Source organism: Balaenoptera physalus (genome assembly GCF_965194825.1).
Source record: "Balaenoptera physalus genome assembly, chromosome: 3".
Taxonomy (NCBI): Eukaryota; Metazoa; Chordata; class Mammalia; order Artiodactyla; family Balaenopteridae; genus Balaenoptera; species Balaenoptera physalus.
In genome coordinates, this window is record NC_138890.1 from 42408916 (window position 1) to 42422301 (window position 13386).

Sequence of the window (13386 nt, forward strand, 5' to 3'; positions counted from 1 at the left end):
CTCCGATAAGAAATAGAAATTAAATTTCAATAACAAACATAAGTAAGGAGACATAAACTTCTGGGGGCTTGTCCCAGCACATTCAACTCTAATTTACAACCGAGGAACACCATGTCCAGGAAGACTCTGTTGCCCTAGTAACAAGAGTTGAGAACGTAATAATGCTGCCGCCTTGTGGCTGTTTCCCACAACAGCAGCTTTAAACCCAGTGCTAATGGTCGCTTAATAGTCACAAGGACTGCAGGGCTGTAAATGACACCTGCCCTCAAAAAATGCCCTGGGGTAGGGAATAGGCAAGAAAATTCACCACATGACAAATTTTTCAAGAAGTCAATATGAAGAGGGAAGTTGTACTCACTCTGTAACAAAAAGGAAAAGGAAAAAAGTACATGCCTAAAGCTCAGTATAAGGAATTATTAGCCACATGTAAATCCAACCTCCAAAAAGGTTTCAGCTCACACCAGTCAAATGACCACCAGCCAAAAGTCTACAAACTATCAATGCTGAAGGGGTTTTAGAGAAATGTGTACCTTCTAGCTGCTGGTGGGATGTTACGGGGTAACAGCACTAAGGAAAACTGAATGGAGCTGCTTTAAAAGGTAAAAATTGTGCTACCATATGATGCGGCAGGGCACCTTCTGGGCCTGTAACCTAAGACCACCAGAATCGGAAAGACAGAGGCAGACAAGTGTGCACTGTAGCAATATTGAAATAGCCATGACATGGAAGCAAAAAAAGGTCCATAAACAGATGAATGGACAAAGAAGTGCTATATGTACAGAATGGAATATTAGCCACGAAAAAAAGTAAAAGAATGGCATATGCAGCACCACTTAATCACACAACGTGAAGTAAGTCAGAATGCGAAAGAGAAATGTCCTATGATATCACTTATGTTATCTGAAAATTCATAAAAAGGAACATATTTCCATAGAGAAAGACAATCTCAGATTGAGAAGACAAACTTACGGTTAAGCCAAAGAAAAGGTGTGAGGAATGGATAAATTAGGATATTGGGGTTAACAAACATATGCTAATACATATAAAAGATATAAGCCCCAAACACCTATGGAATACCATGAGTGGTCTACTGAACACTCTGTAATAACCTTCATGGAAAAGGACACAAAGATCAATAGATATATGTATATGTGTAAATGAACAAGATTCTTTACACCTAGAACAAAAGACATTTTTCAATCCAATTTGCTCTGATAAAAACTAAAAGTTAAAGACACAAACAAGAATTAAGGAGGCTAAAACTTATGGGGGTTTGTCCTGGCACATTCCACTCTAATCTGCAACCTAAAAGCACAACTTGCAGCAAGGTTCTGTTTCCCTAGCAAGCAGAGTTGGCAACGTAGAAATGCTGCCACCCTAAGGCCGTTTCCTCAAACAGCACCTTTAAATCCACTGCTAATGGTCACTAAGATTCACAAGGACTGCAGGGCTGTAAATGACTCATGCCCTCAAAAAATGTCCTGGGGTAGGGAATGGACAAAAAAATCCAAACGCGCCAAATTTTTCAAGAAGGCAATTTGAAGTTGCAAGTTTAGCTCAATCGTAAAAATAAATGAAAAGGACATTGATAAACACAAAACAACAGGAATTATTAGATGCATGCAAATGCAATCTACACAAAGGTATCACCTCACACCAGTCACAATGACCATCAGCAAAAAGTCAGCAAACAATAGATGTTGAAGAAGTTGTGGAGAATAGCGTAACCCCTCGGTCTAAGTGGGATGTAAACTGGTAACAGCCAAAAATAGGAACAGAATGGCAGTGCGTTTCAAGGGAAAAATTGAGTCACCATATGATCCAGAAGAACCACTATTGGGCCTGTCACCTGTGAAAGCCAGAATCAAAAAGACACAGCATGGAAAATCGTGTATTGCACCAGTATTTACAATAGCCAAGACATGGAAGCAACAAAAATGTCCATCATCAGATGAACGGACGAAAAAGTGGTCCATGTACACAATGCAATATTAGACACAGAAAAGAATGAAGCAATGCCGTTTACAGCACCATAGATGAGGCTACAGATAATCACACAACTTGAAGTAAGTCAGAAAGTGAGAGACACATATCCTGTGATATCACGTATCGGTGTTATGTAAAAATTGATAGGAATGAACCTGTTGCCACAGAGAATGACACTCACGAGTTCAGAAAACAAGCTTGTGGTTCACCAAATGGAAAGGTGTGAGGAATGTATAACGGAGGATAATGGGGTGAACAGACATATTCTAATACTTATAAAATATATAATCATCAAAGATATAACGAATACCAACAGAGGTCTACACAACATTCTGTAATAACCTATATGGAACAGGATCCAAACATGAAAAGATATATGTATCAATGAAAGAGATTCTGTACACCTAGGACAAACACAACATTGCAATCAAATTTGCTCTGAGAAAAATGAAAATTAAACTAAGAATACCAACAACAAATAAGTAGACATAGTGTTTGGGGGTTTGTCCTGGCACATTCCACTCTGCTTTACAACCTACAAACAGGACTTCCAGGAAGGCTCTGTTGCTCTAGTAACCAGATTTGGGAATATAGAAATGCTGCCTCCTTGTGGCCGTGTCCTGCAACAGCAGCTTTAAACCCAGAGCTTATGGTCATGTAATAGTCACAATTACTACAGAGCTGTAATGACACCTGCCCTCAAAAAATGTCCTGGTGCAGGTAATGGACACGGGAATCCAGAACATGGCCAATTTTTCAAGGAAACAATTTGAAGAGGTAAGTTTCTCTGTTTTACTTAAAAATAAACGGACGTAGATAAAAGCTCAATATCGGGAATTATTAGACGCAGGCAAATCCAAACTACAAAAAGGTATCACCACCCAACACTCAAAATGCCATCCGTAAAACCTCTACAAACAATACATGCTGAAGGGCTTTTAGAGATCTGTGTACCCTCTAGTTGCTGGTCGGATGTAAACTGGTAACAGCCAGTAGTGAGAACAGAATGGAGGTGCGTTGAAAGGTAAAAATGGAACTACCATATGATCTAGTAGGCCCACTGCTGGGCCTAACCCCGGAGAAGACCAGAATCCAAAAGACACAGGCTGGCAATCCTGCACTGCACCAATATTTAGCATAGCCAAGACTTGGAAGTAACCAAAATGTCCATCAACAGATGAATGTAAAAAGAAGAAGTGGTCCATGTACACAATGGAATATTCGCTATGGAAAAGTATGCAACACTGCTCTTTGCAGCACCATAGATGAGCCTAGAGATAATCACAGAACATGAGGTAAGTCGGAAAGCAGACGACAAATAACCTGTGATATCACTCCTAGGTGTTACCTAACAACGGACACATATGAACATATTTCCACAGAGAAAGACTCTCACAGACTTAGAAAACAGACTATGGTTATCTAAAGGGAAAGGTGGGAGGAATGGATACATTAAGATTAGGGTTACCATACGTATACAAATACATATTAAACACATGTATCAAAAAGACCGACCATATACCAAGGGAGGTCTACTGAACGCTCTGTAATAATTTACACAGGGGCTTGCCTGGCGGCACCGTGGTGAAGAATCCGCCTGCCAATGCAGGGGACACAGGTTCGAGCCCTGGTTCGGGAAGATCCCACATGCTGCAGAGCAACTAAGCCCGTGCACCACAACTAATGAGCCTACGCTCTGGAACCCATGAGACATAACTACTGAGCCCATGCACCACAACTACTGAAGCCCGCAGGCCTAGAGCCCGTGCTCCGCAACAAGAGAAGCCACGGCATGGAGAAGCCCGTGCACCGCAACGGAGAATATCCCCCGCTCACCGCAACTAGAGAAAGCACACATGCAGCAATGAAGATCCAACTCAGCCAAAATATAAATAAATAACTAAATAAAATTTATTTGAAAAAATAATAGTAACTTAAATGGGAAGGGGATCTGTACATGAATAGATATATATATATATATATAATGTTCAATTGAACCCGATTGAGTACACCCAGAACAAACACTATTGTACTCATTACCCCAATTTAAAAAATTAAAACCACTAACAACAATTAATGAGACATAAAGTTATTGGGATTTTCCCTGGCACCTTCCATTCTAATTTACAACTTAGGAACACAACTTTCAGGAAGGCTCTGCTGCCCTAGTAACCAGATTTGGGAATGGAGAAATGCTGCCGCCTTGTGGCCGTTTCCCACAACAGCAGCTTGGAACACAGGGCTAACGGTCACTTAAGATTTTCAGTACTTGTAGGGCTCTAAATGACACGTGTCCTCAAAAAATGTCCTGGGGTAGGTAATGGTCAAAAAAGTTCACAACACGGAAAATTTTTCAAGAAATCAGTTTGAAGAGGTAAGTGTTACTCACTCTGTTATTTCAAAAAAAGAAGAACATGGATAAAAGCTCAATATCAGGAATTATTGGTTGGATGCAAATCCAAACTACAAAAAGATTTTGCCACCCAGTATTCAAAATGCCATCCGTAAAAAGTCTACAAACAATGAATGCTGACGGGTTGGTGGAGAAATCCATACCCACTATGCAGTTGGTTGGATGTAAACTGGTAAGAGCTAATCATGAGAACAGAATGGAGCTGCATTTAAAACGTAAACACGGAGCTACCACATGATGCGGCCGATCCCCTAATGGGCCTATACCCTAAGAAGACCAGAATCGGAAAGGCACAGACAGGCAAACATGCACTGCAGCAATACTTACAATAGCCAAGACATGCAAGCAAACAAAATGTCCATCAACAGATAAATGGACAAAGAAGAAGTGGTATACGTACCGAATGGAATAGTACCCTCGGAAGAAAAATGAACAATGCCGTTTTCAGGACTACAGATGAGCCTAGAAATAATCATAGTACGTTATGTAAATCAAAAGGGAATGACAAATATTCTATGATATCATTTATACATGTTATCCTAAGATTGCTACCAATGAACATATTTCCACAGAAAAAGACACACACAGACTTATGAAACAAACTAATGGTTAACCAAAATGAAAGGTGGGAGGATGGAAAAATTAGGATTATGGGGGTAGCATACATATACTTATGTATGTTAAATGTATATAAACATATAACATATAAACTACATGAAATATATTATCACCAATACATATAAAATATATATAATGACAAAACACCTACAAAATACCAAGGGAGGTCTACTCAACATTCTGTAATAACATACACGGTTAACAGGATCCGAAGATGAACAGACCTATGTATGAATCATTGAGCAGATTCTGTAGAGCCAGCCAATCACAACACTCTAATCAAATTTACTCCGATAAGAAATAGAAATTAAATTTCAATAACAAACATAAGTAAGGAGACATAAACTTCTGGGGGCTTGTCCCAGCACATTCAACTCTAATTTACAACCGAGGAACACCATGTCCAGGAAGACTCTGTTGCCCTAGTAACAAGAGTTGAGAACGTAATAATGCTGCCGCCTTGTGGCTGTTTCCCACAACAGCAGCTTTAAACCCAGTGCTAATGGTCGCTTAATAGTCACAAGGACTGCAGGGCTGTAAATGACACCTGCCCTCAAAAAATGCCCTGGGGTAGGGAATAGGCAAGAAAATTCACCACATGACAAATTTTTCAAGAAGTCAATATGAAGAGGGAAGTTGTACTCACTCTGTAACAAAAAGGAAAAGGAAAAAAGTACATGCCTAAAGCTCAGTATAAGGAATTATTAGCCACATGTAAATCCAACCTCCAAAAAGGTTTCAGCTCACACCAGTCAAATGACCACCAGCCAAAAGTCTACAAACTATCAATGCTGAAGGGGTTTTAGAGAAATGTGTACCTTCTAGCTGCTGGTGGGATGTTACGGGGTAACAGCACTAAGGAAAACTGAATGGAGCTGCTTTAAAAGGTAAAAATTGTGCTACCATATGATGCGGCAGGGCACCTTCTGGGCCTGTAACCTAAGACCACCAGAATCGGAAAGACAGAGGCAGACAAGTGTGCACTGTAGCAATATTGAAATAGCCATGACATGGAAGCAAAAAAAGGTCCATAAACAGATGAATGGACAAAGAAGTGCTATATGTACAGAATGGAATATTAGCCACGAAAAAAAGTAAAAGAATGGCATATGCAGCACCACTTAATCACACAACGTGAAGTAAGTCAGAATGCGAAAGAGAAATGTCCTATGATATCACTTATGTTATCTGAAAATTCATAAAAAGGAACATATTTCCATAGAGAAAGACAATCTCAGATTGAGAAGACAAACTTACGGTTAAGCCAAAGAAAAGGTGTGAGGAATGGATAAATTAGGATATTGGGGTTAACAAACATATGCTAATACATATAAAAGATATAAGCCCCAAACACCTATGGAATACCATGAGTGGTCTACTGAACACTCTGTAATAACCTTCATGGAAAAGGACACAAAGATCAATAGATATATGTATATGTGTAAATGAACAAGATTCTTTACACCTAGAACAAAAGACATTTTTCAATCCAATTTGCTCTGATAAAAACTAAAAGTTAAAGACACAAACAAGAATTAAGGAGGCTAAAACTTATGGGGGTTTGTCCTGGCACATTCCACTCTAATCTGCAACCTAAAAGCACAACTTGCAGCAAGGTTCTGTTTCCCTAGCAAGCAGAGTTGGCAACGTAGAAATGCTGCCACCCTAAGGCCGTTTCCTCAAACAGCACCTTTAAATCCACTGCTAATGGTCACTAAGATTCACAAGGACTGCAGGGCTGTAAATGACTCATGCCCTCAAAAAATGTCCTGGGGTAGGGAATGGACAAAAAAATCCAAACGCGCCAAATTTTTCAAGAAGGCAATTTGAAGTTGCAAGTTTAGCTCAATCGTAAAAATAAATGAAAAGGACATTGATAAACACAAAACAACAGGAATTATTAGATGCATGCAAATGCAATCTACACAAAGGTATCACCTCACACCAGTCACAATGACCATCAGCAAAAAGTCAGCAAACAATAGATGTTGAAGAAGTTGTGGAGAATAGCGTAACCCCTCGGTCTAAGTGGGATGTAAACTGGTAACAGCCAAAAATAGGAACAGAATGGCAGTGCGTTTCAAGGGAAAAATTGAGTCACCATATGATCCAGAAGAACCACTATTGGGCCTGTCACCTGTGAAAGCCAGAATCAAAAAGACACAGCATGGAAAATCGTGTATTGCACCAGTATTTACAATAGCCAAGACATGGAAGCAACAAAAATGTCCATCATCAGATGAACGGACGAAAAAGTGGTCCATGTACACAATGCAATATTAGACACAGAAAAGAATGAAGCAATGCCGTTTACAGCACCATAGATGAGGCTACAGATAATCACACAACTTGAAGTAAGTCAGAAAGTGAGAGACACATATCCTGTGATATCACGTATCGGTGTTATGTAAAAATTGATAGGAATGAACCTGTTGCCACAGAGAATGACACTCACGAGTTCAGAAAACAAGCTTGTGGTTCACCAAATGGAAAGGTGTGAGGAATGTATAACGGAGGATAATGGGGTGAACAGACATATTCTAATACTTATAAAATATATAATCATCAAAGATATAACGAATACCAACAGAGGTCTACACAACATTCTGTAATAACCTATATGGAACAGGATCCAAACATGAAAAGATATATGTATCAATGAAAGAGATTCTGTACACCTAGGACAAACACAACATTGCAATCAAATTTGCTCTGAGAAAAATGAAAATTAAACTAAGAATACCAACAACAAATAAGTAGACATAGTGTTTGGGGGTTTGTCCTGGCACATTCCACTCTGCTTTACAACCTACAAACAGGACTTCCAGGAAGGCTCTGTTGCTCTAGTAACCAGATTTGGGAATATAGAAATGCTGCCTCCTTGTGGCCGTGTCCTGCAACAGCAGCTTTAAACCCAGAGCTTATGGTCATGCAATAGTCACAATTACTACAGAGCTGTAATGACACCTGCCCTCAAAAAATGTCCTGGTGCAGGTAATGGACACGGGAATCCAGAACATGGCCAATTTTTCAAGGAAACAATTTGAAGAGGTAAGTTTCTCTGTTTTACTTAAAAATAAACGGACGTAGATAAAAGCTCAATATCGGGAATTATTAGACGCAGGCAAATCCAAACTACAAAAAGGTATCACCACCCAACACTCAAAATGCCATCCGTAAAACCTCTACAAACAATACATGCTGAAGGGCTTTTAGAGATCTGTGTACCCTCTAGTTGCTGGTCGGATGTAAACTGGTAACAGCCAGTAGTGAGAACAGAATGGAGGTGCGTTGAAAGGTAAAAATGGAACTACCATATGATCTAGTAGGCCCACTGCTGGGCCTAACCCCGGAGAAGACCAGAATCCAAAAGACACAGGCTGGCAATCCTGCACTGCACCAATATTTAGCATAGCCAAGACTTGGAAGTAACCAAAATGTCCATCAACAGATGAATGTAAAAAGAAGAAGTGGTCCATGTACACAATGGAATATTCGCTATGGAAAAGTATGCAACACTGCTCTTTGCAGCACCATAGATGAGCCTAGAGATAATCACAGAACATGAGGTAAGTCGGAAAGCAGACGACAAATAACCTGTGATATCACTCCTAGGTGTTACCTAACAACGGACACATATGAACATATTTCCACAGAGAAAGACTCTCACAGACTTAGAAAACAGACTATGGTTATCTAAAGGGAAAGGTGGGAGGAATGGATACATTAAGATTAGGGTTACCATACGTATACAAATACATATTAAACACATGTATCAAAAAGACCGACCATATACCAAGGGAGGTCTACTGAACGCTCTGTAATAATTTACACAGGGGCTTGCCTGGCGGCACCGTGGTGAAGAATCCGCCTGCCAATGCAGGGGACACAGGTTCGAGCCCTGGTTCGGGAAGATCCCACATGCTGCAGAGCAACTAAGCCCGTGCACCACAACTAATGAGCCTACGCTCTGGAACCCATGAGACATAACTACTGAGCCCATGCACCACAACTACTGAAGCCCGCAGGCCTAGAGCCCGTGCTCCGCAACAAGAGAAGCCACGGCATGGAGAAGCCCGTGCACCGCAACGGAGAATATCCCCCGCTCACCGCAACTAGAGAAAGCACACATGCAGCAATGAAGATCCAACTCAGCCAAAATATAAATAAATAACTAAATAAAATTTATTTGAAAAAATAATAGTAACTTAAATGGGAAGGGGATCTGTACATGAATAGATATATATATATATATATAATGTTCAATTGAACCCGATTGAGTACACCCAGAACAAACACTATTGTACTCATTACCCCAATTTAAAAAATTAAAACCACTAACAACAATTAATGAGACATAAAGTTATTGGGATTTTCCCTGGCACCTTCCATTCTAATTTACAACTTAGGAACACAACTTTCAGGAAGGCTCTGCTGCCCTAGTAACCAGATTTGGGAATGGAGAAATGCTGCCGCCTTGTGGCCGTTTCCCACAACAGCAGCTTGGAACACAGGGCTAACGGTCACTTAAGATTTTCAGTACTTGTAGGGCTCTAAATGACACGTGTCCTCAAAAAATGTCCTGAGGTAGGTAATGGTCAAAAAAGTTCACAACACGGAAAATTTTTCAAGAAATCAGTTTGAAGAGGTAAGTGTTACTCACTCTGTTATTTCAAAAAAAGAAGAACATGGATAAAAGCTCAATATCAGGAATTATTGGTTGGATGCAAATCCAAACTACAAAAAGATTTTGCCACCCAGTATTCAAAATGCCATCCGTAAAAAGTCTACAAACAATGAATGCTGACGGGTTGGTGGAGAAATCCATACCCACTATGCAGTTGGTTGGATGTAAACTGGTAAGAGCTAATCATGAGAACAGAATGGAGCTGCATTTAAAACGTAAACACGGAGCTACCACATGATGCGGCCGATCCCCTAATGGGCCTATACCCTAAGAAGACCAGAATCGGAAAGGCACAGACAGGCAAACATGCACTGCAGCAATACTTACAATAGCCAAGACATGCAAGCAAACAAAATGTCCATCAACAGATAAATGGACAAAGAAGAAGTGGTATACGTACCGAATGGAATAGTACCCTCGGAAGAAAAATGAACAATGCCGTTTTCAGGACTACAGATGAGCCTAGAAATAATCATAGTACGTTATGTAAATCAAAAGGGAATGACAAATATTCTATGATATCATTTATACATGTTATCCTAAGATTGCTACCAATGAACATATTTCCACAGAAAAAGACACACACAGACTTATGAAACAAACTAATGGTTAACCAAAATGAAAGGTGGGAGGATGGAAAAATTAGGATTATGGGGGTAGCATACATATACTTATGTATGTTAAATGTATATAAACATATAACATATAAACTACATGAAATATATTATCACCAATACATATAAAATATATATAATGACAAAACACCTACAAAATACCAAGGGAGGTCTACTCAACATTCTGTAATAACATACACGGTTAACAGGATCCGAAGATGAACAGACCTATGTATGAATCATTGAGCAGATTCTGTAGAGCCAGCCAATCACAACACTCTAATCAAATTTACTCCGATAAGAAATAGAAATTAAATTTCAATAACAAACATAAGTAAGGAGACATAAACTTCTGGGGGCTTGTCCCAGCACATTCAACTCTAATTTACAACCGAGGAACACCATGTCCAGGAAGACTCTGTTGCCCTAGTAACAAGAGTTGAGAACGTAATAATGCTGCCGCCTTGTGGCTGTTTCCCACAACAGCAGCTTTAAACCCAGTGCTAATGGTCGCTTAATAGTCACAAGGACTGCAGGGCTGTAAATGACACCTGCCCTCAAAAAATGCCCTGGGGTAGGGAATAGGCAAGAAAATTCACCACATGACAAATTTTTCAAGAAGTCAATATGAAGAGGGAAGTTGTACTCACTCTGTAACAAAAAGGAAAAGGAAAAAAGTACATGCCTAAAGCTCAGTATAAGGAATTATTAGCCACATGTAAATCCAACCTCCAAAAAGGTTTCAGCTCACACCAGTCAAATGACCACCAGCCAAAAGTCTACAAACTATCAATGCTGAAGGGGTTTTAGAGAAATGTGTACCTTCTAGCTGCTGGTGGGATGTTACGGGGTAACAGCACTAAGGAAAACTGAATGGAGCTGCTTTAAAAGGTAAAAATTGTGCTACCATATGATGCGGCAGGGCACCTTCTGGGCCTGTAACCTAAGACCACCAGAATCGGAAAGACAGAGGCAGACAAGTGTGCACTGTAGCAATATTGAAATAGCCATGACATGGAAGCAAAAAAAGGTCCATAAACAGATGAATGGACAAAGAAGTGCTATATGTACAGAATGGAATATTAGCCACGAAAAAAAGTAAAAGAATGGCATATGCAGCACCACTTAATCACACAACGTGAAGTAAGTCAGAATGCGAAAGAGAAATGTCCTATGATATCACTTATGTTATCTGAAAATTCATAAAAAGGAACATATTTCCATAGAGAAAGACAATCTCAGATTGAGAAGACAAACTTACGGTTAAGCCAAAGAAAAGGTGTGAGGAATGGATAAATTAGGATATTGGGGTTAACAAACATATGCTAATACATATAAAAGATATAAGCCCCAAACACCTATGGAATACCATGAGTGGTCTACTGAACACTCTGTAATAACCTTCATGGAAAAGGACACAAAGATCAATAGATATATGTATATGTGTAAATGAACAAGATTCTTTACACCTAGAACAAAAGACATTTTCCAATCCAATTTGCTCTGATAAAAACTAAAAGTTAAAGACACAAACAAGAATTAAGGAGGCTAAAACTTATGGGGGTTTGTCCTGGCACATTCCACTCTAATCTGCAACCTAAAAGCACAACTTGCAGCAAGGTTCTGTTTCCCTAGCAAGCAGAGTTGGCAACGTAGAAATGCTGCCACCCTAAGGCCGTTTCCTCAAACAGCACCTTTAAATCCACTGCTAATGGTCACTAAGATTCACAAGGACTGCAGGGCTGTAAATGACTCATGCCCTCAAAAAATGTCCTGGGGTAGGGAATGGACAAAAAAATCCAAACGCGCCAAATTTTTCAAGAAGGCAATTTGAAGTTGCAAGTTTAGCTCAATCGTAAAAATAAATGAAAAGGACATTGATAAACACAAAACAACAGGAATTATTAGATGCATGCAAATGCAATCTACACAAAGGTATCACCTCACACCAGTCACAATGACCATCAGCAAAAAGTCAGCAAACAATAGATGTTGAAGAAGTTGTGGAGAATAGCGTAACCCCTCGGTCTAAGTGGGATGTAAACTGGTAACAGCCAAAAATAGGAACAGAATGGCAGTGCGTTTCAAGGGAAAAATTGAGTCACCATATGATCCAGAAGAACCACTATTGGGCCTGTCACCTGTGAAAGCCAGAATCAAAAAGACACAGCATGGAAAATCGTGTATTGCACCAGTATTTACAATAGCCAAGACATGGAAGCAACAAAAATGTCCATCATCAGATGAACGGACGAAAAAGTGGTCCATGTACACAATGCAATATTAGACACAGAAAAGAATGAAGCAATGCCGTTTACAGCACCATAGATGAGGCTACAGATAATCACACAACTTGAAGTAAGTCAGAAAGTGAGAGACACATATCCTGTGATATCACGTATCGGTGTTATGTAAAAATTGATAGGAATGAACCTGTTGCCACAGAGAATGACACTCACGAGTTCAGAAAACAAGCTTGTGGTTCACCAAATGGAAAGGTGTGAGGAATGTATAACGGAGGATAATGGGGTGAACAGACATATTCTAATACTTATAAAATATATAATCATCAAAGATATAACGAATACCAACAGAGGTCTACACAACATTCTGTAATAACCTATATGGAACAGGATCCAAACATGAAAAGATATATGTATCAATGAAAGAGATTCTGTACACCTAGGACAAACACAACATTGCAATCAAATTTGCTCTGAGAAAAATGAAAATTAAACTAAGAATACCAACAACAAATAAGTAGACATAGTGTTTGGGGGTTTGTCCTGGCACATTCCACTCTGCTTTACAACCTACAAACAGGACTTCCAGGAAGGCTCTGTTGCTCTAGTAACCAGATTTGGGAATATAGAAATGCTGCCTCCTTGTGGCCGTGTCCTGCAACAGCAGCTTTAAACCCAGAGCTTATGGTCATGCAATAGTCACAATTACTACAGAGCTGTAATGACACCTGCCCTCAAAAAATGTCCTGGTGCAGGTAATGGACACGGGAATCCAGAACATGGCCAATTTTTCAAGGAAACAATTTGAAGAGGTAAGTTTCTCTG